Source organism: Sciurus carolinensis, unplaced genomic scaffold (assembly GCF_902686445.1).
Source record: "Sciurus carolinensis unplaced genomic scaffold, mSciCar1.2, whole genome shotgun sequence".
Taxonomy (NCBI): domain Eukaryota; kingdom Metazoa; phylum Chordata; class Mammalia; order Rodentia; family Sciuridae; genus Sciurus; species Sciurus carolinensis.
The window spans coordinates 26,682-51,479 of record NW_025920478.1 but is presented as its reverse complement, the minus strand read 5'-3'; the positions used below and the strand labels follow the sequence as shown (position 1 = coordinate 51,479).

The following is a 24,798-nucleotide window of genomic DNA, read 5'->3' as shown; positions in this document are numbered from 1 at the left end:
GCAGAGCTGAGAACAGAGCCAGGACTCCAGGGAGCCTTGCTGTAGACCCTCAGGATGGCCATGACCCTCAAGGTCAGGAGGAAGCTCAACCTTCCCACTGGCCCCCACCCGAAAGTGTCCAAGCCAGGAGGGCAGAGTGCCCTTCCCTGTCCTATCAGACCTCCTCTTTAACTTGAACTAGAATTCAAGGACTCTTCCACGGGAGGAGCATCAAGACTGAGCGAGGTGGCCGTGAGGCTGGGATGGAAATGCTCATGGGGAGAAGCCAACAAACCAGAGTCCGGGCTATTCTGACAGCAGCACTTTCCTCCAGCCTCCCTGGGCTGGCCTCCTCTGCCATTCTATCCATCCTTCTATCATCCTGCATTCTACACGAAGATGAGACGCCATGAGTCCCACATCACCCATGTCCCTGTTAACCGTCTGCTCAGCCATGGGCAGTACAGCCAAGCACCCCAAATGCAGCACAGGGCAGGGACCTGACCATCTTCACTGGGCTATCCAAGGATGATGCTGAGTGGACATGTGGGCTGCGCAGAGGGGTCAATTTGAATCTGCACTCGCTCTTTCCCTGCCAAGTCTGATGAGTGCGAGGACCACAACAAGTGATCCAGTTTGGATGCAAAAACTCAGTTAAAAAGTACAAAAAAGAGATTAACAAGTGTTCATGGGTTCATTTTTTTAGCCCAGTACATCTTGTTCATGTTTCTGTTCCAAGAATTACCATGAGAGTAACTTCACGGTGTTTTAAAGTTAAACTTTCAGTGATCACAGTCAACAGCCACCTTGTGCCTACCTTGTGTGGAGCAGCAGTTGGAAGAGTGATTAGCAAAGACACAGACATCTACCAATCTGGCTTCCAAGTGCTGCTTGCTGGGCCTGTCACCAAATCTCAAATACAAATAACCAGTTGTTATTTGCAGAGCCAGGGGATTAAGTGTGTGGGCTTTGGAGTCAGTAGGATCTGGGAGCTAATCTCAGGGTTGTCACTCAACCGGGTACATGATCTAGCCTCTGTAAGCATCAGTTTCCTTGCTGCTAGGGTCTAGATCATGAGTGTCTCACAAGGCCCAAGTGTCAAATGCTTGGTCTCCAAAACGATGCCATTGGGAGCTGGTGGAGACCTTGAGAGGTGGGGCCTAGTGGGAGGTCTTTAGGTTCCAGGGTCTTTAGGTTCCAGGTTCCCTAACCTCTTTGTCTTCCTCTCTTTGTCCCCTGGTTTGAGATACAATTGGTTTTACTCTGCCATAAGTTAACATCATGAAGTGCTGCCTCACCAGAGGCCCAAAGCAATGGGACCAACCTATTGAGAACTGTGAGCCAAAATAAACCTTTTCTCTTTATAAGTTACTTTCCTTGGGTATTCTATTACAGTGGCAGAAAGCTGACAAACATGTTTGTATTCAATATGGGGTGAAAAATTCTACTTTGGAAGGTTCACATGAATAAAAATGTACATGATCTACTTTAAAACTGGAGTCCTGTTCTTCTGGGTACATAATTTGGGAGAAGGAAGATTCAGGTCTTGGAGTGAAGGGTATGTTTTGTCACATATAACAGAGAAGACTTGAGGCCAGAGTGTTCTGAAAAATCATAAAGATGGGGTTGGGGAACCCTTACTAGTGCCATGCAATGGAGAAAATTCTGCTTCCAGGAGCTTCCAAGGAGAAGAGGTGTTCCAGGGGTGGAGCAGAAGGGCCTCTTGAGTGTGTTAACAGGCAGGCTGAGTTATGGGATAAGTGACCACAGGCCTCACATACAAGAAAATACATGGCACAAAGAACAACACCACCACCGTGAGGTAGGAGATACACGTGGAGAGGGCTTTATGGCTCCCTTCAGAGCTGTAAGACCTCAGGGAGCAGGGATGACCACATAGGAGGCAAGCAGGATAAGGAAGAGGGTCACACACATCCCCCCTCTGTTGAGGATGACCAAGAGACCCAGGATGTGGGTGTCCATGCAGGCCAGCTCCAACAGTGGAAACAAGTCACACATAAAGTGATCGATGACATTGGGACCACAGAAGGGTATTCTGTACATGAAGAGAAGCTGTATTGTTGCATGCATTGATCCGCCCACCCAGGCCCCTCCCACCATCAGGCAGCACACTCGAGGACTCATGATGCTGCTGTAGTGCAGGGTCTTGCAGATGGTCATGTAGCGGTCACAGGCCATCACGGTGAGCAGGATGATCCCCACACCTCCAAAGAAATGCTCTGCAAAGAGCTGTGTCATGCAGCCCTCCAGGGAGATGGCAGTGCTCTCAGAGAGGGAGTCCACGATCAACTTGGGGGCAAGGACGGAAAAGTAGGTGACATCCATGAGGGACAAGGAAGCAAGGAAAAAGTACATGGGAGACTTCAGACTCTGACTTGCACTTATGGTCACCATGATGAGTAGGTTTCCCAGTACTGTGACCACATACATGATTAGAAACAAACCAGAGAGCATTTTCCTCAGCTCTGGATGCTTTGTAATGCCCAAAAGGATGGATTCAGTCACGTTGTTTGGATTCTCCATTGAATGTGGGCTGAGGACAGCATGTCACTCTGCACTGGAAAATCTGCAGAAGGATTATCATTTTTAATTATCAACCACTAGGTGCTGTCCCAGACCCTCCTAACCTGCCTTTGTCTCCAGCTGCTACTACAGAATCCAGCTAACAATCGAAGCCTGACAGCAGCTTGACCCTACTGATCCCTCAGCACCTCCTCCTCCCACCGGCACAACTCTTGCTCTCTGTCCCACTGCTTGTGCCTGAGACACTTAAGAAACTGCTTCATTGTGGTGCACATACCTACTCCTGTGGTATGCAGACATCAACACCCTTGGGGAATCCACTGACCATTGGTCCATAGGAGTCAATGGATAAATGGAACCAGCTTAACTTTCTTTTATTTCCCTCATTCTCTCCTGTGTTTCCATTCAGTTTTCCAGAATAAACCTGTTTTGTTTTTGTTTTTGTTGTTTTTTAGACTACCATGCTAGGTTACTTCCCTTCATTTCTCACACCCAAGATCGTAGAAAAATATGATTTTTCCATTGATTTATTCCATATACTTATTGAACACTTAAGTATAGAATGTTCTAGCTGAAGTATTCTGAGATAGGTCGTAGCTAAAGGACTCTCTATTTATTATGGATTACATTGTTTCCATCTATATGTCTACTTCCTAAAATTGAATAATGGATAATAATATTATTATTATTGTATAGCACTGATATTCAACTAGTCCTTACCATGTGTCAATACCCTGTGAAATAGTTTCCAGTTGAAATTTATGTTCAAACACAACTTTGTATTGTGAAACATTGTTTATCTAGCCCCTGAAATTATCTGACTTACTATAAGAACTAAACAACATTTTGAAATAGATAACATAAGTCAAAATTTCCTGATTATAATTGTCAAGTAGTCCTATTCATGCTATGGAAGAGTCTGGGAAAATCCCTGTAGAAACATCATTTGTCTCTTCAAGTTCCCAAACTTATATCCATAAAGGGCATCAAACCATCTTCCTGACTGCATGGCTTATCTTCCTCTAAGCATCTCCCTCACCCATGTGTCAACTTCCTTGGAATTGAATCACTAGTTATTCATTCCTGGAGTTCAGTGCATCCCAGTTTTGATGATGATCATACATGGGTGGGAATGAGAGGGCCAGATGGCTTTTCCCTGACACAAGAGGAATAAAGAGAGTGTGTGTATTCTGGGAAGTGGAGGCCAATGCAGAGCTAAAGGGAGGAAGGTAACCCCAAAATAAACAAGGAGAGAGACCTGAGAACAATCTTCACAACACAGACAGAGACCCGGGCCATGTTTTGATGTTTTGCATGCCACCAGCAAGAAGTGTTGTGACAAGAATGGCAGAGAGGGTAAAACCCAAAATATCTGGAACCTCCCTTAGCTTTGCTGAGTCTCATTTTTCTCTTGCACAAAATGTATTCAGTCTGAACTAATAATACCTGCTGCTGCATTAAGAGATATAAAATGTGTAAAGGAACTAACAATGCACATGCCTCCCAGCAGGCTTAACTATAGTTCACTTACTCTCCTCATTAAATAATGGCTAATATTTTCATTGAATTAAACATTGAGATTAAAGCAAGAATCCTTAAATATAAACTTCCAATGTAGTTTCTCTTAAAAGCTTTTAGAAGAAAACCTACATATTTCTTTTTAGGTTATTTTATTTTCAGGCGCTAGAAATAATCATATGCAGTGTCTGCATGAGAGATTCTTAATGTTGGATGCCAAGGATCATCTTAACAGTCCCTAAAATTTTTACAAACCAGTAAGACCATCTACTGAGGATGTCAGGATTACTTAGATATTTTCCTTTGAGTCCTACACCTTCCAAGTTTGCTGTTGAAAATTTATAATTTCATTAAACTCAATCCTCCACTGAGCAGTTGATGTAACCTCAAAGACATAACCCTTGGCCTTAGTTTCCCCCTTCAAACATTCTCGTTTAACTTGGAGTACAAATGAAAATTTTCTCACTACTGTTCCCATCTTTATTCTTGCATTACCTTTATCTCCTGTCTATCATAAGACAAAGTGAATCACAAATTATTCAGTCTGGAGTCTGTAGAAATAATTATTTTTCACCAGCAATGAAAACTTATCATTTTTACTAGATCAGGGGCTGACTACATGAGCTTCCAGGCCTATACATTATTAGGAAAAGATTCTAGTTCTTATGAATTTTAGACATTCATGCATAAGTCAGAACATACAGTCCCCCTACCCCACAACAAAATGGGAGTTATGCATCTGAATTTACTGCATGTTGAAATTAAAGGAGAAAAAGCTGCAGGTGACCAGTGAGTCTGAGAAAGGAAACATTTGTTAGAAGAAACAAAAGTGGACAGTTAAAATCAGAAGCTTTGATTTACAAAGATATTATGGTAACATAGAATGACCTGATATTTTCTGAATATAAGATAAATATATTTATGACACATATCACATCCAACAGCTTTACAAACTCATACCTTTTTAGTAAGAGTAAATAAAAGAATGTTTACACTTGTTGCTGCAAATGACTCCTAAAGTATTGGTAAGAAAAAAAATCCTTGATATTCAAGAAAAACTGAACCATGAGAATATCTAAGAAAAGAAGAAGAAATTAAGAGTAATTTCAAAAATTCTGACTTATTCTGACAGGAAGAGAAACAGAGACAGATCAGGAATCATTTCTTGTTAGGATATGAATTGTTCCTTTCATCCTTTTATGGGTCCCTTTCTTTATTTTGTGTATTCAGGTTGCAAAAAAAGCAAAATTAAGAAAATCAACAATGATTCTTTCACTCTTCAACTGTCAACACTTCATATGGTCATCTAAGGATTTCCTTTACCACAAAAGGCCAAGCAAATCTTTTTTTTAAAGCTCTGAGACCAATTTGTAGAAACCCTTCTGTAGAAAGCCAATTTCACACAAATAACCCATGTATGAAGAATATACTAAATTCTCCCTGAAACTGTGGAGAAACACACTCCAGAATCATCAAACCAAAGATTCACAGTTCTTTCCATTGAAGATCCAGAACCTTTGCATGTGAACATTTCAGCTTTAGTAAAACACATTAAACACTACCAAAAGCACCATAGCAAAAGTCTAACTAACCACGATTGAGTAACCAATAAATGTTAGTTTTTTTGAGGGAGCCCTTTTGTGTTTTTCCAGTGATATGTAAAATGTGCTACTCCTCTTACACTGTGTGTGCAGTAGGTTTGATCTTCCATATTTAGGGTCGTGATCACTTGGCACGATGAATGGACTACATAACTCTTTTCTTCAACAAACTCCTCATGGCACTTTTCACCTCTGTGTTTCTCACTGTGTAAATTATAGGATTCAGTGTGGGAGTGAGGATTGCAAAGAACACAACCACCAATTTGTCCACCGGGTAGGTGGCCACAGGATGCGTGTAGGTGAATATGCAAGGCACAAATAAAAGAACTACAACTGTGAAGTGGGAGCCACAGGTTGAGAATGCTTTGCACCGTCCTTCAGAGCCTTGGAATTTCAGGGAGCTCAGGATGACCATGTAGGAGATGAGAAGCATGGAGAAAATGAGCAAGCACATCGCTCCACTGTTGGCTGCCACCACCATTCCAAGCCTGTAGGTGTCTCTACAGGCCAGTTTCAATAATGGGAAGAGATCACACATGAAGTGGTCAATGACATTGGGACCACAAAAGGGCAGGCTATCATGAAGAGAATTTGCACAGTTGTGTGCAGGATCCCTCCAATCCAGGATACCACCACCAGGAGGCGGCAGAGTCCCTGCCTCATGATGGTCATGTAGTGCAGGGGCTTGCAGATGGCCACATAGTGGTCATAGGCCATGACAATGAGGAGGATGATCTCTGAGCTTCCCAGGAAGTGCTCCACAAAGAGCTGAGTCAGACAGACACCCACAGTGATAGTCCTCCTCTGGTAGAGCAGGTCAACGATCATTTTAGGGGTGGTGACAGAGGTGTAAGAGGCGTCTATGAAGGACAGGTAGGTGAGAAAGAAGTACATAGGAGCGGAAAGTGGGGCTGAGGGAGATGGTGATGATGATGAACAGATTGGCCAGCACAGTAAAGACAAATATCAACAAAAAGATGATGAAGAGCAGTCTCTGCAGGTGTGGATTCTGTGTGAGCCCCAGGAGAACAAATTCAGTCACGTTATTTGGAGGCATGAGGTTATCCTTGCAGGAAGTAATGCCTTCCTGGGGCCTGAATTACCTGCAAAAAAAGATAAAGAAAATAACCCACTAGTTATAAATGTATTGCATGCTGAGTGTCATAGTATGGAGATGGAGCAGTCATTGCTACTGCGGAGCATATCCTTGCCCACAGTCCCCCACCCTAGTAACTGCCTCAGTTATTCTTTTTCACTCTCCTCCATGATGCTTTCCTCTCCTCAGATACCTACATGTTACCTATAGCCTCCGTGGGTTGACAGTTATTGTGTAATTTACTGAGAAAACACTGAGCTATACACACAAGCTCTTGATTCCCCTGTTTCCAGCTCCATGTGATCCTGCTAATAATCCCAGTGCCCTCTGCCTTTGAGTCCCTTCTGCATCTGTGAATTCACAAATTATAACTTCGGTATGTATTTTGTAAGCTGTAAAGTGCTGCACACTGATAAAGGCTATTCTTTCTTCCAAAATTTACATTTGAACCCACTGCTTTACCCTTGAAAGGACATGGACAATACATATCTGCAGTGAGCAGGCAGATAGGAAATATACATAAATTACAGGAGACTCACCTCTCTGGCACCTACCATAGCAATATGCTATTTGTGTCTCTTTTCTTGGTATACTTACTACAGGGTCTGGCACAGTGTCTTCAACATCAGGTACCTGTGAGGTAATGAATAAATGTACAGTGAATTCCCTCACTTCCTACATTTCCATATGTGATGATACACAAGCTTCTGTGGCCATAAACCAAGAACTCAAGTATCCCTCTCTTCCCAATCTGCTTCTCTACATCATCTACTTATGAAAAACATAAACTTCTCAAACATAAACTTCAGTTCAGTTTCTGGCATAATTTTATGTAATGTTACTGGGTAAGTTGACTTTCAAGATAATAATAATGTTGGTTAATTAAAAGTACTCCTTTAAAATTATGCTATACATATAATTTAATATAATTACTTTCATTAAATTTATATTTCAAATATACTGGAACCAAAAAAAGCCTTTTGAATTGGATTTCAGTTTATTACGATCTACTAAGCCAAAAGAAAACCTTATTACAAAGTTCTTAAAAAAGAAATTTAATGTGGAGACTAGAAAGTGATGGTCAGATGGATAGATAAGGTACTATGCCTCAGCACACACCTATAAATACAAATGCATGATTCATAATAACTGCAAGTAACTATTATACTCAACTCCACAAATATTCACTAGATACCTGTTATGCATATTAATGTATTTTTGTGGATACAAATTATACAATCATCGCTACCAAAATCCTTTAGTGATCCCTCCCCTGGTTTTTTCACTACACAGCAGCAGCTCATCCATTCATGAGCTGGATGATATCCTCTACTTCTCTATGTTTCTGCAATGCACAGTCTCATATCTTCATCTTCCCACAGCATCCATCATGCATAACTCGTGGTTAAAGAATATTTCACCATGAACAGAATGGGGAAAAATCATCCCAATTTGGAGACATACATTCCCCAATGAAATGAGCAGAAAAAAAATAAATAAATATAACCAAATGTATTCTGAGAAAAGCAAACATTTCTTTCCCTTTCAAAGTTAAGCAGATAAAGTGCTTTCTTTCTTAATTTTAAAAAATTGTGTACATAAAGGCAAAGGAAATCGAGCACTTTCCTTGTATTCCACTATTCTGAGGTCTAATTGGTAGATATGAAGAGTATGGTGTACGTAAAATGAGAAACAATCAATAATAAAAGTGACTGAGAAATAACTCTGAAGAAATAGAAATCATTTTGTCTTTTCTCTTTGACTTCACAATAACCTTTCTGGAAATAAACCATCTAGGGAAATATTTTTAGAAGTGGAGAATTCTTAGGTAAAACCCATTCAGCACAATTACAAAAACCATGGAAGATTGGAAACTGTGCAGGTCCAACATTAGATAAGTTTATGAGTATAATATAGTGCATCCCATAATGGGTAGTTGTTAACAGAGATATTTAAAATTTGTATAATTTCATAATTTTTATGTTGTAATAATGGGTAAAATTAAGAATGCAAATTTTAATTTCTACTATAATTCTTATTAATTTTAATATTTGAATCTAAAAGGAAAAAAAAGACCCAAAATATTTTTACTTCTAAATTGGTAGGATTATAGTTGATTCAATCTTTTTTTTTTTTTTTTTTTTTTTTTTTTTTTTGGTGGTGCTGGGGATTGAACTCAGGGTCTTGTGCATGCAAGGCAAGAACTCTCCCAACTGAGCCATATCCCCAGCCCCTCAATCTTTCTTGGTGACTGACATGCCAAAGAAGAGATTAAAAAGTCAGCATGGTAGAGATGAGAGGTTGTTATATGATTTTTAAGGTGCATTAAATCCTGTGAATCTGTAATTACATAGTTTCTCACATATCTCCTATCATCTTGTCTGACATAGCTCCATGGCCAGGACCCCAAGCAGGTGCTAGTTCACCAAGAGGTAAAGTGAGGGTAAAAATGCCATGTAGCTCAGCCACAGTGAGCCCTTGTTGATTTATAAGTGCACCTCTGGATGGTACCTTTCTCTGGAGCCTTAGCAAGAGCTGCCACGTATCCTGTTTGTAGACACTTTCTGTGACCTATCTTAGCTGTGGCTAATTAGACCTCAGGGATGTTTCACGCCATTAGCAGAGCTTGCCAAAACCCAATTATTTCACCTTAACTGAACATTAGAGGACTTTCACAGCACTCATGTTTAATTGTTAACTTTTTCCTTAAATCCACATGAAGACAAATCTCTCTGTCAAGAGAAAACACAGCAAAAATGAGTCTATCATTACAGAATTTGGATATTTGATAACACAGGAACTTAGTATATAAGTATGGAGTTTGAATATTTGGTGTGCTATAAATTGAACATTTGAGTAGGTAACTCTGATGTCTTAAATTTTATTATAATATTGTCTTTATCAACAGATTCTTCATTGTTATACTTTTTGTTTTTGCAGTGCTGGGAATAGAACCCCAGCTTTGAACATGCTAGAAAAGGGCTCTACCACTGAGCTACACTCCCAGAACTGTGACCCATGTCATAAGAACAGCACTTCACAGCAGGTACAATTCATAGTCCTTCTTCAAAGCAGTCGTTTCTAATGCCAACTCTGTAACTAGATTAATGTTATAATGAAAATAATTGCATTCCCAAATTATATTTAGACTTGTAAAGTACATTTTTCAACCATTTAAATTTAATCTAATAAAATCCCTCTGGAATGGACAAAAGGCATCCTGCCTAATAGCATGGAAAACTAAGTCAAGGAATCAAAACATCATCTCTCAAGGTAACACAAAAGCATTGGGCCAGGGTCTTTATTTTTAGATTGTTTTGCTTTGTAACTAATGTGTGATAACACTTTTATGCTGCCACCAGTTGTGAGGCCTATTGGAATCATCCACTAATATTCAAAATTATTTTTAAGAACAAACTGAATTAAATTAAAAGCAGGAATATTCCTATATAGAACTATATTCACTCATCCATGTTCAAATATATTTTCTAAAATAAGAAAAATAAATTGTACATACCTCTGAATTGGCACAAATGTCATCACTGTGAGCAGTGTGTATCAGCGTAGAAAAACAGTTTCAGAAAACTGAAACCAAATGATCAAATCTAGTTTGACCAGATATTTGAATTATTATAGTGCTATTACATTTGTGATAGAAGGTGACAAAGAAATTTGAATGAGGGATTGGAACTGTGAAAATAACTATAATGAATATGCATTTTGCTAAAGTTTCATTTGTGTAAAGTTCTTCAATTTTTCCTTCAGTTCTGGAATAAACGCACAATCTCAGAATAGAGAAGGAGCGCATACTTAAATTTCTCATGCCCAATCTAATAAAGATTAAAACCCATTCTTCACAGCCATTCATCATTCATCCATCCTCTACTGAAAAGACAGATGTGTAGAGAATATTTTGGATTCCCCACTGCTGTCTAGTTGAGCTCCCCAGAGCATAGAATTCTGTGAACTGGAGATAGGCAGAGTCTATGGAGTTAGGTCCAGATCAGTGAGCATTGTACAAGAAGGGAACTTTTTAATAGAGGACTTCCTAGAGCTATAAGGGAAAGTCTGATTCCAGAAGGAAATCCAAGGAGTGAGTTTACAAAACTCTGAAGGGACAGCACCACAGATATTTCAAACATAATGCAAACCAGAAAGAAAAATGGGAGAAATTAAGTATGGATCAGATCGCAGTCAGTAGGAAGGCAGTCATTGTGTTAGCATGACATTTGACAGGTTCATGACAACAAAAACCACATACCCGCCTACCTGGAAGCCTTACAGAAATTTTCATGGCCTTTCATAGGCAGAGGAACACTCCTCAGGGCAACAAAATACTCACATGCAGGGCTCATATTGCCTTAGTCCAATTCAAAACCCCTTTTGTCCCAGGAAGACACTCCTAACCTGCTCACAAAAATGAAAAAGTTTAGAAACATGGCCAATTATTCATCTATCATATATAATCTCTCAAAAGCCTTCCAGTTTGACTTCTTCTAGTAAAGTAGAATAAAACAATAATTAAGGTAATAAACATATTAACATGGACAGAATCACTTATACACCTTCTAAATTTCCTAAGTAACCTGCTTGTAGAAATAGGATGAGCTATTTAAGGTCATGGAATGAGATGATGACTCAGTGAGAGGTAGACCCAGGCTTCCTGATGCTGAAGCCTGCATTCTTATTCTCCAGGAAGCTTCTGCAATCAGTATAAGCTTGCTAAATATTGTTACATATCAGAGTCCACTGATTCCTTAAACAAAACATGTGGTAGATGTGAAGTGGGAGACTGACTCTATCCAAAGTGACAGCTTAGACACATCTATAAGCATGACATTTGTATTTCTATTGTGGTCACAGACTGCAGTTTTTGAAAGACCTGAAAGTTATTCCCAACAAAGACTTTTAAGTAAGCTGAGCTGGTTAGCTGAGAAGTATTTTCTTTGGTCAACTGTAGAGTTTTTTTTTTTTTTTCTATATGATTATAAACCATCTCCTAAAGTAGTTGTCAAAAAGGATTCCAGATTCAAGGAACTAAATATAAAAACAACTTTTTAACAGTGGAATAGTTGTGTGGTGTGCTTTTGAAAAAAATCAGAATTTTGTTACCACTGATGATTTTTAACCTAATAAATTGGCACTTCTTATGACATATGATAAAAATATTTTATGCCAAATTTTAATTAAACACTAGCCCAAGGGAATTCTATATATGGAAAATACCACAGGATATGTATTAAGAATATTTGGAATTGAGTGAATGTATGTGTTGTATGATTTAGTTATTTAACTTTTCTGATCCTTTTTCTCTGTAATATAGAACAATAGATTTCAATTTTATAAGTTCATTGTAACCATGTGAGGACATTTAAAAATTTTCACATAGGTTTACAAAAAATTCATTTTTATTATTACTGTCAATATTTACTCAGTGCAACCAGAAATGAAATATAAATTTAAAACCAGATATATCAAGGTATTCCAAGGTCTAATCCTGTGTCTTTTTTTCACAATGTCTTAAATGCCAGTAAGCAGTACAGCTTTCTCAAACCAATTGATTATATATTCAGCACGTTGTGTAGATCTGAATTTATAATGGAAAAATTTTCAACTCATTACAAGTCAAGAGAGGCTCTAATGCAAACACTTCCCTTTTTCTAATGCCCTTTGATATATTTGAAAGAACATTGATTTTGGACCTAAAAGAATGCAGATCTGAACACTAGGTCTGTCTCTGACATTGAACTATTTAATGAAACTTCTTGAACTGCATTTTTCTCCATCTATAAAACATGAATAATGAAAATAACATTTACTTTGTGAAAGTGTTTTGACAGTAAATCCACAGGTGTGAGAAAGGCTTTAAAGTACAGCAATTTTCATGTATTCATGCCATGGTAAACCATGCTCATAGTTTAAATTCCAAAAATAAGTCATAAATTTTAAATTAAAAGCCATCCTTAGTGGTATGAAGAAATTTCACATCATCCCATCCTGGTGGGACATGAATCATCCTCTTTGTCCAGCATATTTACATCTATTATGCACTACCCACCCGTTAGTCATTTAGTATGTGTCTAGGTTATCAGACAGACTGTTATGGTAGGTATCATAGTTCTTATGTTCAAACACTTATCTCAATAATAATCCCAAAGTACAAAATTTCATTACATATTATAATTGTTTTATTTTGTTATCAGTTGTTAACCTGGGGTTGATCTTATAAAATGAAGTTTATCATCAATATATGTGTATAAGAAAAAAAATACTATATTTATAGGGTTTAATAATACCCCTGGTTTTAGTCATCCAATCCAGGTCTTGGAATGTATCCCCCATGAATGATAAGATGGATTACTGTGATAAAATATAAAATTGCAAAGGTCATGACAGAGATAAAATATCTGAGTTGGATCATTTATTGTCTGGAATCGCAATCCTGTTAAGTAACATTCTAATGGCATTTTTTACCTCTGCGTACCTCACTGTGTAGATAACAGGATTTAACATGGGAGTGACAAGGGTATAAAATACAGTTACTGCTTTATCCATGGGAAATGTAGTTACTGGTCACATGTACATAAAAATACAGGGCACAAAGAAGAAGACTGTCGGGGTTTCGGCTGGACCCCTGGCCCTAGGTGTGGCAAGGCTAAGATGGCGCCTGGCAGTGAGCCAGAGCAGTTAACTTTTGCACAAACAACTGACATCGTATTGAGGAAGTTCGAGGGATTGGCTGAGCTCCCTGATGGACAGTGCAGGTCCACTGTATGCCTGCCTTTGCTGCCTGTATCTGTGCATGCTCTCCCCTCGTGCTCAAAGGCTGATTGGTTACAAGTACTGTATATATTGGAGTGTAAGTTCCTCAAAAGGGAGAACAAAGAAAGAACTATGAGGAAGTAAGCGCGCAAAATAAAGAGCTCAAAAGAACCAGGTTTGCGTCTCGTTTCTCTGTGGGCAGGGAGCGCGACAGAAGACAACAACTGTGATGTGGGAGCCACAGGTAGACAGGGCCTTCTTCCTCCCCGCAGAGCTGTGAGTCCTCAAGGAGCACAGGATGACCACATAGGACACCAACAACATCACAAAGGTGATCATGGCAATCACCCCTCCATTGGCAGCAACCAAGAGACCAAGGAGGAAAGTGTCCGTGCAGGCAAGCTGTATCAGGGGGAAATGTCACACATGAAGTGATCCAGTGTGTTGGGGCCACAGAATGGCAGCCAGAAAGTAACTAGAATCTGCCCAAAAGAGTGGAGAAAACCCACCACCCAGCACAGGCCCACCAGCAGGCAGCACATGCGGTGGCTCATCATGGTCACGTAGTGCAGAGGTCTACAAATGGCTACATAGCAGTCATAGGCCATGATCACAAGAAGGACGATCTCTGAACCTCCTAAGAAATGTTCAACAAAAAGCTGCATCTTGCAGCCATTGAATGAGATAGCTTTGGTCTCAGAAAACAAATTGGCTAGAATTTTAGGAATTATGGAAGAGGAATAGCATGCATCTATCAAAGACAGGAAAGCCAGGAAGAAATACATGGGGGAGTGCAAAGTCTGGCTGCAGAGGACAGTAACCACAATGAGCAGGTTTCCTGTGACTGTGACAATGTAGGTAATAAATAACACCAGAAATAGAATCTTCTGCATCTGGGGGTTCTGTGTCAGTCCCAGCAGGATAAATTCAGTAACATTCATTCCTTTTCTTTCTTTATTGTGTTGGTGATGAATTCAGAAGTTGTGGATTAACCTGCGAAAACAATATTCTTAAGTAGCAAATATGATGAGGAATATATCGAATTTTCGTCTTAAGAATATAAGGTATTTTCTTTCATGTAAGCTGGAAAAGAAGAAGCAAACCACTTTTTTGATTTTGAAAAATGAGCTAATATTAAGCCTCTGCAGGTGTCCAATTCAGCTTCTGATAACAAGGATGCTGAAACCCCCTTTACAACAGCTTCTGACAGGTGGTCACTAGACCTTTGCTGGAGGACATTTAGGCATAGGGAGCCTGCCTGGTAATAAACCCAATTTCTTCTCAGTCAGTTCAAAATGTTAGAAGAGTTTTTAAAAACCTCTTGTAATAATTCTGTACACTTGACACTCCAATTAATCCAGTCCCTTCTATTTAAAAATTCTTAAGTAAACTACAGAGAAACAAGGCTGTTTATAACTTGTTTTATTTTTTATTGCAATATTTGGTTCAATGTCTGACTCAAAGAAGTATTCAGTAAATATTGATCAAATAAGTTGAAGGACTCTTTACTGATTTCTTGTTTCATTTGTTCCCTGCTGACTCCAAACAGGAGAGCTCATGATCCTATGCTCCTTTCAGCATTCCAGATCTCCTCTCATTCCTCTCTACCTTGGATGGCTGTGTTCCACATCCAGTTTCAACAGTGACCTTACTTCTGGCCAACACGTAGGGTCAGCTGAAAGTTAAAGGCCAGGTGGAAAGGGAAGGGCACCAAGAGATCTGTTTGCCTGTCTCCCTTCCATGGTTTAAATGAGGGGTTACTTTCACCAAGACAGCAGCTCTATCAGGCAGATGTTATGACATCTCCAGTTTGGGGTGCCCATAGTCGCCTTCATCTACCTCTCTCAGGATTGGTTGTGGTAATGGTTGCCTATTATTACTACCCTATTCCTTATCCCTGATTAGTTTATTTTAATTTTTGGTATTTGTTCTGATTAGTATGGATGGATTTGAAGACTATCACGCTAAGCGAAATAAGTCAAAAACCAAAGGCTGACTGTTTTCTCTGGTATGTTGATGCTAACACACAATAGGGGTGCAGGGCACTAGGGAAGAACAGAGTTACTTTACATTAGGTAGAAGGGAATAAAGGGAGGGGAAGGGATATGGGGGTAGGAAGGATGATAGAGTGAAACAGACATTATTACCTCATGTGCTTATACGACTGCATAACCAATGTGATCCCACAATATGGATAATCAGAAAAATAAAAAATTATACTCCATTTATGTGTGATTTTTAAAAGTGAATTCTATCATCATGTATAAATCTAGGAATTGTACTGGTAAGTAATCTTGATTAAATTTTTTAATGTTCCACTTGATTATTATACTTTGTTTTATGGACTACAATGGATGCAAAAAGTTTATATTTTTTGTTTTCAAAACAATGAGAAAATGATTTTGCTTTCCTGAAAATGCATTTTATTCAGGAGTCATTTATACTTCTTTTATGGCATGGCTGAAAATTAAATTTACCTTTTGTCTGGAAAGACTTTGAAGGGCAACATTCAGACTTTCTGGTGAAAGGCAAAATGTAATGTAATTTACGTGCACTCCAAAGCACTTTTTAAGCATGGAGTCTAGGATTCTGAGGAGTTTTTGTCTGTCACTGCCCGAAGCTATTTTACAAATACTTTAAGTTGCAGAGAACTGCTAATGATCCAAGTAATTCTTGTTGAAATAAATACAAATGCTGTCTGATGGAAGTTCAAGTTATTTTCCTGAGTATTGCACATAAAGCATTTTCATTTATTTCTGAATTCATTACAAATCCCCGATTAAACAATGTAAGTGTGATATATTGCATTTTTCTTTACACTAATGATAATTTTCTAGTTCCATCACTAATGAGCAAAATAAAGTCTCTGTCATGTGTTTCTTTTACATTTTTATCAGAGTCATGACTCTGATGCTTTTTAAAAATACTTTTCTTTAGGTATTAAAATTACTTATGAAAGTTCAATGAATTTTTTTTTAAATCCTTATATTCTTATACTGTGTATTTCACTATGAATTCTTCTGTTTTCCTATATTTGGGATATTTTCATTTGATGTCAAATGGACATAAAAATGCTATTAAAGAATATTTTTGTGAACCTACCAACTCCACCCCCAACCCCAGAGAGGTGTGCATATGTGGAGGGGAAGGGCTGACTCAGTGCAATACGGTTTCAGGTCTGTTTAATAATTCCATTTTATGGCCATTTCCAAAATTTTTAACTATCTACTATGTGTCTCATAGAAATGTAGTAGTGAAAAATAGAAATGCACTCTATTTTTATGTCCTGGTAGAGAAAGAGAGAAAGAGGATGACAAATGAAGATAAGCAATGATAGAGTATGTCAGATTGTAACACCTGCTATCAGAAAAGGAAATAGGACCAATGAAGCATGGAGTCTGAGAAGAAGAGCCATTTCCAGAGGAGGCTTCATGGAAAAGGAATACATAACCAGACTGGAAGGATGTAAGGAAAGAGCCAAGAAGGTATCTAGACAACGACTCCCTACAGAAGCATCAGCAAGGGCAAATCCCCAAGGAGGGGTCAGGCTCAGTATCCATAACCCAGGGGCCATGGGGATGGGGACTGAGGGCAGCTCTCCCAGGGCTTTGTAGGTTATTGTAAGGAGCATGGCTTTCAGTGACAAGCACAGCAGTGGGTGGTTTTGCTCCACGTGACATGACTTAGATATCTGTCAGTGGGATCCTCTGACCACTGAATGAATAATGCAGGGAGGCTAGTTAGGATTCTTCTGAAAGGTGACTGGGATCTTGACCAGGATGGAAAAGGGTGAATACTAAACTGGAAAAGTTGGAAAGAGTTGTAATATGAAACTAGACCTAGTAGAATTTTCTTGACATAGGAAGTCAAAAGGAATAACAGTGTAAACTTCACTCCAGTTACTTACCCCATCCCCTAAATAAACAAGGCCATTTATTGAGAAATTTTATGTGCAGAAGCCACAACTCACAGAGCCAACATGTATGAGGCATGTCAAATTCCTGACAGTTTAATCCTTACCTCAACATTGAGTCAGATCCATTTTATCCTGATTTAAGATGTGAAATGAGTCTTAGAGACAGAATGGAAGTTGCTCCCTTTGTTTAACAGGCTGTAATCCAAACCTGACATTGAAATAAATGGTTAAAGTCATTCTGTGAAATGTGTTTAATCCCTCAAATCCTTAAATATTTTCTGTAAAGGGAAGCTAATGGAAGTAACCTTAATTAAAGGGAGATTAGCTCACTTATTGGCACAAAGTAGGCAAGTGCCAACATCTGCTATTTTAATTTGTATTGTACTTTTTAGAAGCATAGGATACCACAACTTACTGTGAAAATGGATGACCTGTGCCACAACTTTTAAAATGACAGTGTTATTTTTTTGAGGTACATTGATATATGTTACCCAAAAGCAATGAATTATCTCGAAGAGTAACTCACGTGTTTATCATTTTTCTGCATGACTTTTCACCACCCAACATGGATCATGAATTTTCCTTCTTAATCAAAATGAATGTTAGTAAGCTATTTAACACACACACACACACACACACACATACACAAACTTTGACACGATTACATTTTTAACATGAGTGTCAAATATAATTTATGCAATAACATATTTACTTTACAAAAGTTGATGTTCACTGACAATCTTCCCTTTAAACTCATCTTTTCTACTTTACTGCTCAGCAACCTCCCTCCAAAACAAAACAGAAACAAAAGCAAAACAAAACAAACAAAAAAAAGTAATTTCTACTCATTCACGGCTCTCCAATTTGAAATGCTTTGAGGGTTTTTTTTAATGCAATAAAGTAAAACAGGGAAAATAGAGAATATTCTTCTTTCTGCCTAATATTTTAATTATCTACTATGTGTCTCATAGAAATACAGCATTGAAAAATATAAATACACTCTATTTTAATGTCCTGGTAGAGGGAAACAAGTGTTTCTCTCTTCAAAAGCAAGTGATATATTTCTCAGGTAAAGAAAATAACAATCTGGAAACAATGAAGCTACAATCATTTTCTATGTTTTATCAAGTAAAACTATCTCAACTCTGGGGGAGAAAGAAGTGCATGGATTTGACTGCTTTCAACATTGATGCCAGAAGCAACATCCTCATCAGCTGTGATGTTTTCACTAACTTCCTCACACAGCAACACACACTGACAACCAAGAGCAGCTTTCCAAGCAAACATCTCTTATTAGGAAACAAACTACACATTATGTCAAGAAGGAAAAGCTCTAATCATTCAATTTGTACAAATGTTATGTTGTTCCAGTGAGTTTTTAAAAAGTCATTCTCTTTTGCCTTCTGGAAATAAAAAGAATTTCTTCAAGAATTTTTCCTTAATACAAATACAATCATTCATATATTATTAAATTTTTTCCTTTTTTGGAAAAGAAAGATTCAATTATATAAAATTATACATTGCAAAAACAGAAAATAAATACATAAAACAGTCCTGCTATGTTATAGTTTGCTGAAAAACTGAGACATTTTAAATATTTTTTTATTTGCTTTATTTAATATTCTTCTGTAGTACTACATATCATTCTTATTTTAGAAAAGATGATTTTAAAGAAATTTTAATATACTTCTGAATGTTTCTATAGTTTTTTCTCATCTTCTTTTACCCTCCTTTTTTGTGGCCTCATAAATATGACAAGTTCTGAGAAGTTTAAGAACTGAGGAAATTTTGCTTACTTCCCTCATAAGTTATGTGAATAATTTGGAGAGGTATAAAATCCTGTGTAAATGGTTAAGCATGATCATTGTATATGGTAATCAAAAATGAATACTACTTGACTGCTTCATTTACACAAGCACTGTGAAAAACACTTAACATGAATTGTTTTATTTAATATGTTTTTAAAAGAGCTATTTGTGGCAGGATGTTTACTCCTTCTATTTCATGGATAGGAAAATTGAGACTTGGAGGGGGCAAGCCTGTGCTCCAGGGCACGTAGTTATTGAGGAGCAGATCTGAAGGTAGAGTTCAGGTCTGCCTTGCCTCAAGCCCTCACTTTGACTTGGTCCCATAATATTTCCCAAGTAACAACTTACCTGAATAGCATTATCCTTCTTCAACATCACCTTTCACAGCAGCTTTAAGAAGACTGTTTCTTAATTGAACCCATGGAAGCATTAAAAACTGAGTTTAAAAACCTCTGGGTATTTGAAATACGTCAACTTTTCAGATTCTTTGTGAATTTCTCATGTACACTCTCAGGAGAATTTAGAATCACCAACTCATTCATTTACTTTTTTTTCAAGGTCAGTTAATAGCAAATTATTCATCTGTCCTTCATTCACTATTAAAAGAAAATTTTTATAGGTTATACATTATTTTTAAGTCACTTTCATATCAATTACAAGACAACTTTGAAATGAAATACATTATTTCCAATTGATAGAAAAGCTATGGCTTAGCATAATTTATTGTCTCAGGATTCTGTAACTAATGATCATAGACCTGCACTTTAATTCCTTCTCTTTCATTTGCACTATGTTGTCTGCCTGATTTAAGACATCTCTAAAATGCAAAATCTCTGGAAATTGCTGGACTTGGCTTCATCTTAAACAAATAATGCTAGGCTTCATATTATATCGTAGCAAGAGTTTTATGAGAATTCAAGTCCAAAGAGATCAGACTTTGATGTGTAAATTAACAATAAAATTACTGAGGTCAGAATATGACCTATAGATAAGTAAACAAATAATAATATTAAGATTTCAATGGGTTTGGGAAGAATATATAGTTGTTTATTTTCATTTTGCATAAGATGAAACTAAGACCCAAGAAGAAAAGAACAATCCCAAATTGGGCATTAACATGGTGGTACACTAGAATTTCAAATGTGGTGTCCTAAACCTCATGATTGGTGATCCCCTCAGCACAGTACATGACCTTAAGACCTGAGGACTGACCTTGCTACTGCCACACCCCAAAATTCAACATGGGGAACAGTCCAATCACTGACCCGTGATTTAAGCAACACCACCCTCCAGCACCAGTGACCCTGCTGTGCATAGTACATATCTCACAGGGTCTCAAACTGGCCCACACAGTGACCCCACCACTAGCAAAGATGTATAACTGCCTCTATAGACACCTGAAGTCTATCCCACTAAAGCGCTTACAGATACTACAAATGTTGATTAATGCTGAAAAATATCACACAAAGATTGTAATACTGCAGTCACCCAAGGCCAAAGCAAAAGACAAAATAGGAAAAATCATTTCACTATGAAAGATACTCCATAAAAGGGGAAACATTATTATTATACTAGATGAACAGATATCAATGTAGGGACAAAGAAATATTTAAAAACATGACACATATAGAGGAAAATAATCTCAAGTAATGGATACTGAAAAAAGGGAATTATGAAACTCCTCTAAAGCAATTAAAATGATTTAAGAGAACTTAAAGTGATTCAAAATAGTAGAGCTGATTGACTCAATGAAATGAGTAAAGCAATTCAAGATTCATATTTAAAATTAAAAAATTAAACCACAGGTATAATTAAAAAGAACCAAGCAAATTATGGAAATGAAGAACTCAGTGAATAAAATAAAAAATACAATGGAGAGTTTCATTAGTGGACTGAATGAAGCAGAAGAATTTTGCAACTTTAAGAGAAGTCCTTTTAAATAACTTAGCAATATAAAATTTAAAAAGAACAAAAAAGGAAAATTAATGAAGAAAGATTGTAAGATCTATGGAATATTACTAAGAAAAAGCATATTTAATTATTGGACTACTGAATGAAGAATGCAGGGAGAAAGATGGGAAAAATCCTAGAAACCCTATTTGATGAAATAATAGTGAAAATATCCTAAATCTTGGTACAGATGATACAATCATCTAGATTCAGAAAGTTCAAGGGTGCTAAGTGGACTCAACATAAAAAGGTCCTCTTTCAGGTATATTTAGTCACATTGTCATATGTCAAAAACAAAGAATTTGAAAAGCAGCAAGAGAAAAGTGTTGAGTCACATAAAAAGGAAATTACATTACAGGAACAGCAAATCTCACAGATCAAACCCACAGGCCATAAGAGTATAAGATGATATATTCAAAATGCCAAAAGAAAACAATGCAAGCCTAGAATATCATTCGCAGCAAAATATCCTTCAGGAATAACATGGAATTAAGTCTTCCCTAAGGAAGCAAATTTTAAGGAAATCCATCACTATTAGACTGGCCTTCAAATTCTTGAGAGGGTAATACATTTGAAAGCAAAAGGGTAATAACTACAATCATTAAATCAAGCAAAATTACAAAACTCACTTCCAGGCAGATACACAAATAAGAAAAAGAAATGAATCAAATTTAATCACTACAGAAACCCAACAAACCACAAAGATAATAAGACAGAAGGGGAAAAAAGTTATGTAAAATAGACAGAAAAAAATTAACAAGATGATAAGATAACATATTATCTATTAATAACAACCCTAAGTGTAAATGGATAGATTTCCTTTAATAAAAGATATAAATTCACTAGATAGAAAAAAAAAAGAACCAACTATAGGCACTCCTGATGAATTACCTAAAAAATCAAGAAAAAAAATCTTACTTCCAGCATAATAGGTTTTTCAAGCAAAACAAGACTACCAAAAGCATGCCTTGAGGTCAGAAGTGATCTCATTAACAATAGCTACACAAATCAAATAAATACCTAGGAATAAAATTAATCAAGATGTTGAAAAATCTCTACAAGTGAAAACTTTAAAATATTGACTGAATAAATTGAAGAGGATTTTCAAAAACATGGAAAGACATCCGATGTTCATAGATTGGAAGAAATAATATTGCTAAAATATTAATACTACACAAAGGGAACTGCAGATTTCAGATTGTACTGAAGATTTTCATCTAAGCATTAGGAAAAGAAAAATAAAAAATTTCATAAACTTTGGTAAAGCTTTTATTAGTATGATACTATTTGGAAATTACTTATTCAAGTAGAAACTGAAGCATGCTTAAGAAGAACAATGAAATACTAAGGCAGCAATGGTTGTTTGACTTAAAATATAAAATTACTTCTCATTTATAGCCTCTTCACATAAGAAAATATGCTAAAATTAAGAAAGATTGATTCCTGAAGAGATCAAATCCAGAGCTCTTGGGACTCATGCCCTTTAGACCTCTGAGCCACCAAAAGGAAAGTTCCATCATGTTGAAGTTGGCATGCTTGAGAGAGCACATGAAAATCATGTAAAAAAAGGAAGAGAGGTGCTCAAGGAAAGTTCCAGTTATTTAAGCCTCCCCAACTGTTCAAGATATATATGAAAGTTCCTTTTAAATAACCAGCACCAACCAATTTCTGACTGAATCTGCTGAGATATCTGTAGCCAGAGTGCCCAGCTAAGCTGCTCACAAATTCCTCACCCATAAATGTCATCTGATAGAGTAATAGGGTGATTGTTGGTATTGTAGGCCACAAATATTATGGTGATTTGCACACAGAAATATAACTGAAATTTTACAGCAATGTAGGTACTATAATATTGGCTCACAAAGACAAACTAAATGAACAAAACAGAAAAACTAAGAATGAGAAGACTTGACTTACAGATTTTTATGCATGGAAGGGTGACATTTCAGAGTAGTTGGAAACTGATTATTCAATCAAAGTGCTGGAAAAATTAAATGCTTTTATAAGAAAGCAAAATGTATTTCCATCTTATACTACATTCAAAAATTTAAATGCTACAAGGATTAAATTTGGAAAACAAACTTAAAAGTTTTAGAGAAAGCTAACATTATGTACAACCATGGCAAAGAAGAACTTCAAGAAGCAGACATAAGGGCTTTCTTCTGAGTTCAGCTTCTTCATCTCTGTACCATGCACATCTTGGATCCTAGAACTCAACTGTGTTCACGCCTGTGTCCAGGTGCCATGTTCTGCAATTCCAATAATTACAAAGTTTTCCATTCTCTATATTTTATTCCTCTCTCAGGAAAATAACCAGAGTACTTTTTATTTTATCTATTAAATAAGAAATGAACTTTCACTCTGACTTTTACTCAATATGAGTTGAATAACTGAAGCATTAATATTGCTAAGTACCTTAAGTAAATCCATTATAAGTTGAGAAAATGATGAAGAAATAAATGCCAAATTTTTATCATCTATGTTATATGTGCACTTTTCAACAAGGCCTAAAATGTAATGCCAGAGCTTTTTAAAAATATGGTCTTTGTAACACACAGTGTTATATCTCCAAATGCACTACAGAGCAAAGACAGGGAAACATCTTTAATTTACCATTCAAGTCAACAACAACATAAAGTTTATGGAGAATTAGAAGGGAATTTGTCATATAAAATATAATAATCTCTTCCCAAAACATTTAGCATTTATATGTGAAAGCATAAATAAGTGCACCCAAAGAGTTGGATTTTATGTCAGCAGGTCTGAAAGTTCTACCGTGGTTTGACAGACTTAAAAATATTTTTTTTTCTGTTAGAAGAACCCAGTTGATCTGTATATGCCCAAAGATATTGAGCAGATTTTCAAAAATTCTGTCAGAAGGTAGAAATTCAACCATTTACTACCTGAGCATCTTACCTCCACATAGTACAAAGTTAACTAAGTTAATTTCTTCTGAGTTTCTCCTGAACTTTGAACACTTGGTATGAAATGTAAAATCCATCCAGTTGACCAAGAACTGTGTTTATGATTAGAGAGACAGGAAGGATTCTGTATTTGTTGTTTTTCAGTGCAGGGAATTGAACTCAGGGCCTCATGCTTTCTACAGCTCCTAGAGTTATATCGAAAGCTCCTAGACTAACAGTTTGGCAATCAGAACATTTAAAATGTCCTTTTCTTGAACCAAAGAGAATGAGTTCTATTGGGCCACCTTTTTTGTGTGTGCAAGGAGGCATCATAAACCAGAAACAAGAACAGATTTTCAGCCCTCACCAAAAAATAAATGATAAGTTAGTGAGGTAATGAATGTTAATTAGCTTGACTGAAACTTTTATAATATATACATGGATTTAACCACCATATTGTATCCCATAAGCATATCTAATTACCATATGTCAATCAAAAATAAACTTTCAAGTTCAAAAAGAGGAAAGAGAATTAAAAGAACTTGAAATAAAAAGATATTGTTGTCCACCAAATAATCAGGAAGGCCATAGCATATTCCACTTAAAGATTAATTTGTATGGTTGATTCAGAATAAATAGAATAAATCACCAAAAGAGAATGGATATAAAAATGGATTTGTGGAAGGTCGAAGCATTGTTTGCTTCAGAGAAGGAAAGAAGG

The 24,798-nt window shown here is 37.0% G+C and overlaps 3 pseudogenes; all 3 read right to left on the bottom strand.

The window, feature by feature from the left end:
- Positions 1 to 1,711: 1,711 nt before the first annotated feature.
- On the bottom strand, positions 1,712 to 2,523 carry LOC124975772 (olfactory receptor 4C6-like; annotated as a pseudogene).
- Positions 2,524 to 5,787: 3,264 nt separating this feature from the next.
- On the bottom strand, positions 5,788 to 6,699 carry LOC124975771 (olfactory receptor 140-like; annotated as a pseudogene).
- A 6,456-nt stretch (positions 6,700 to 13,155) lies between these two features.
- On the bottom strand, positions 13,156 to 14,441 carry LOC124975767 (olfactory receptor 4C12-like; annotated as a pseudogene).
- Between the last annotated feature and the right edge of the window lie 10,357 nt (positions 14,442 to 24,798).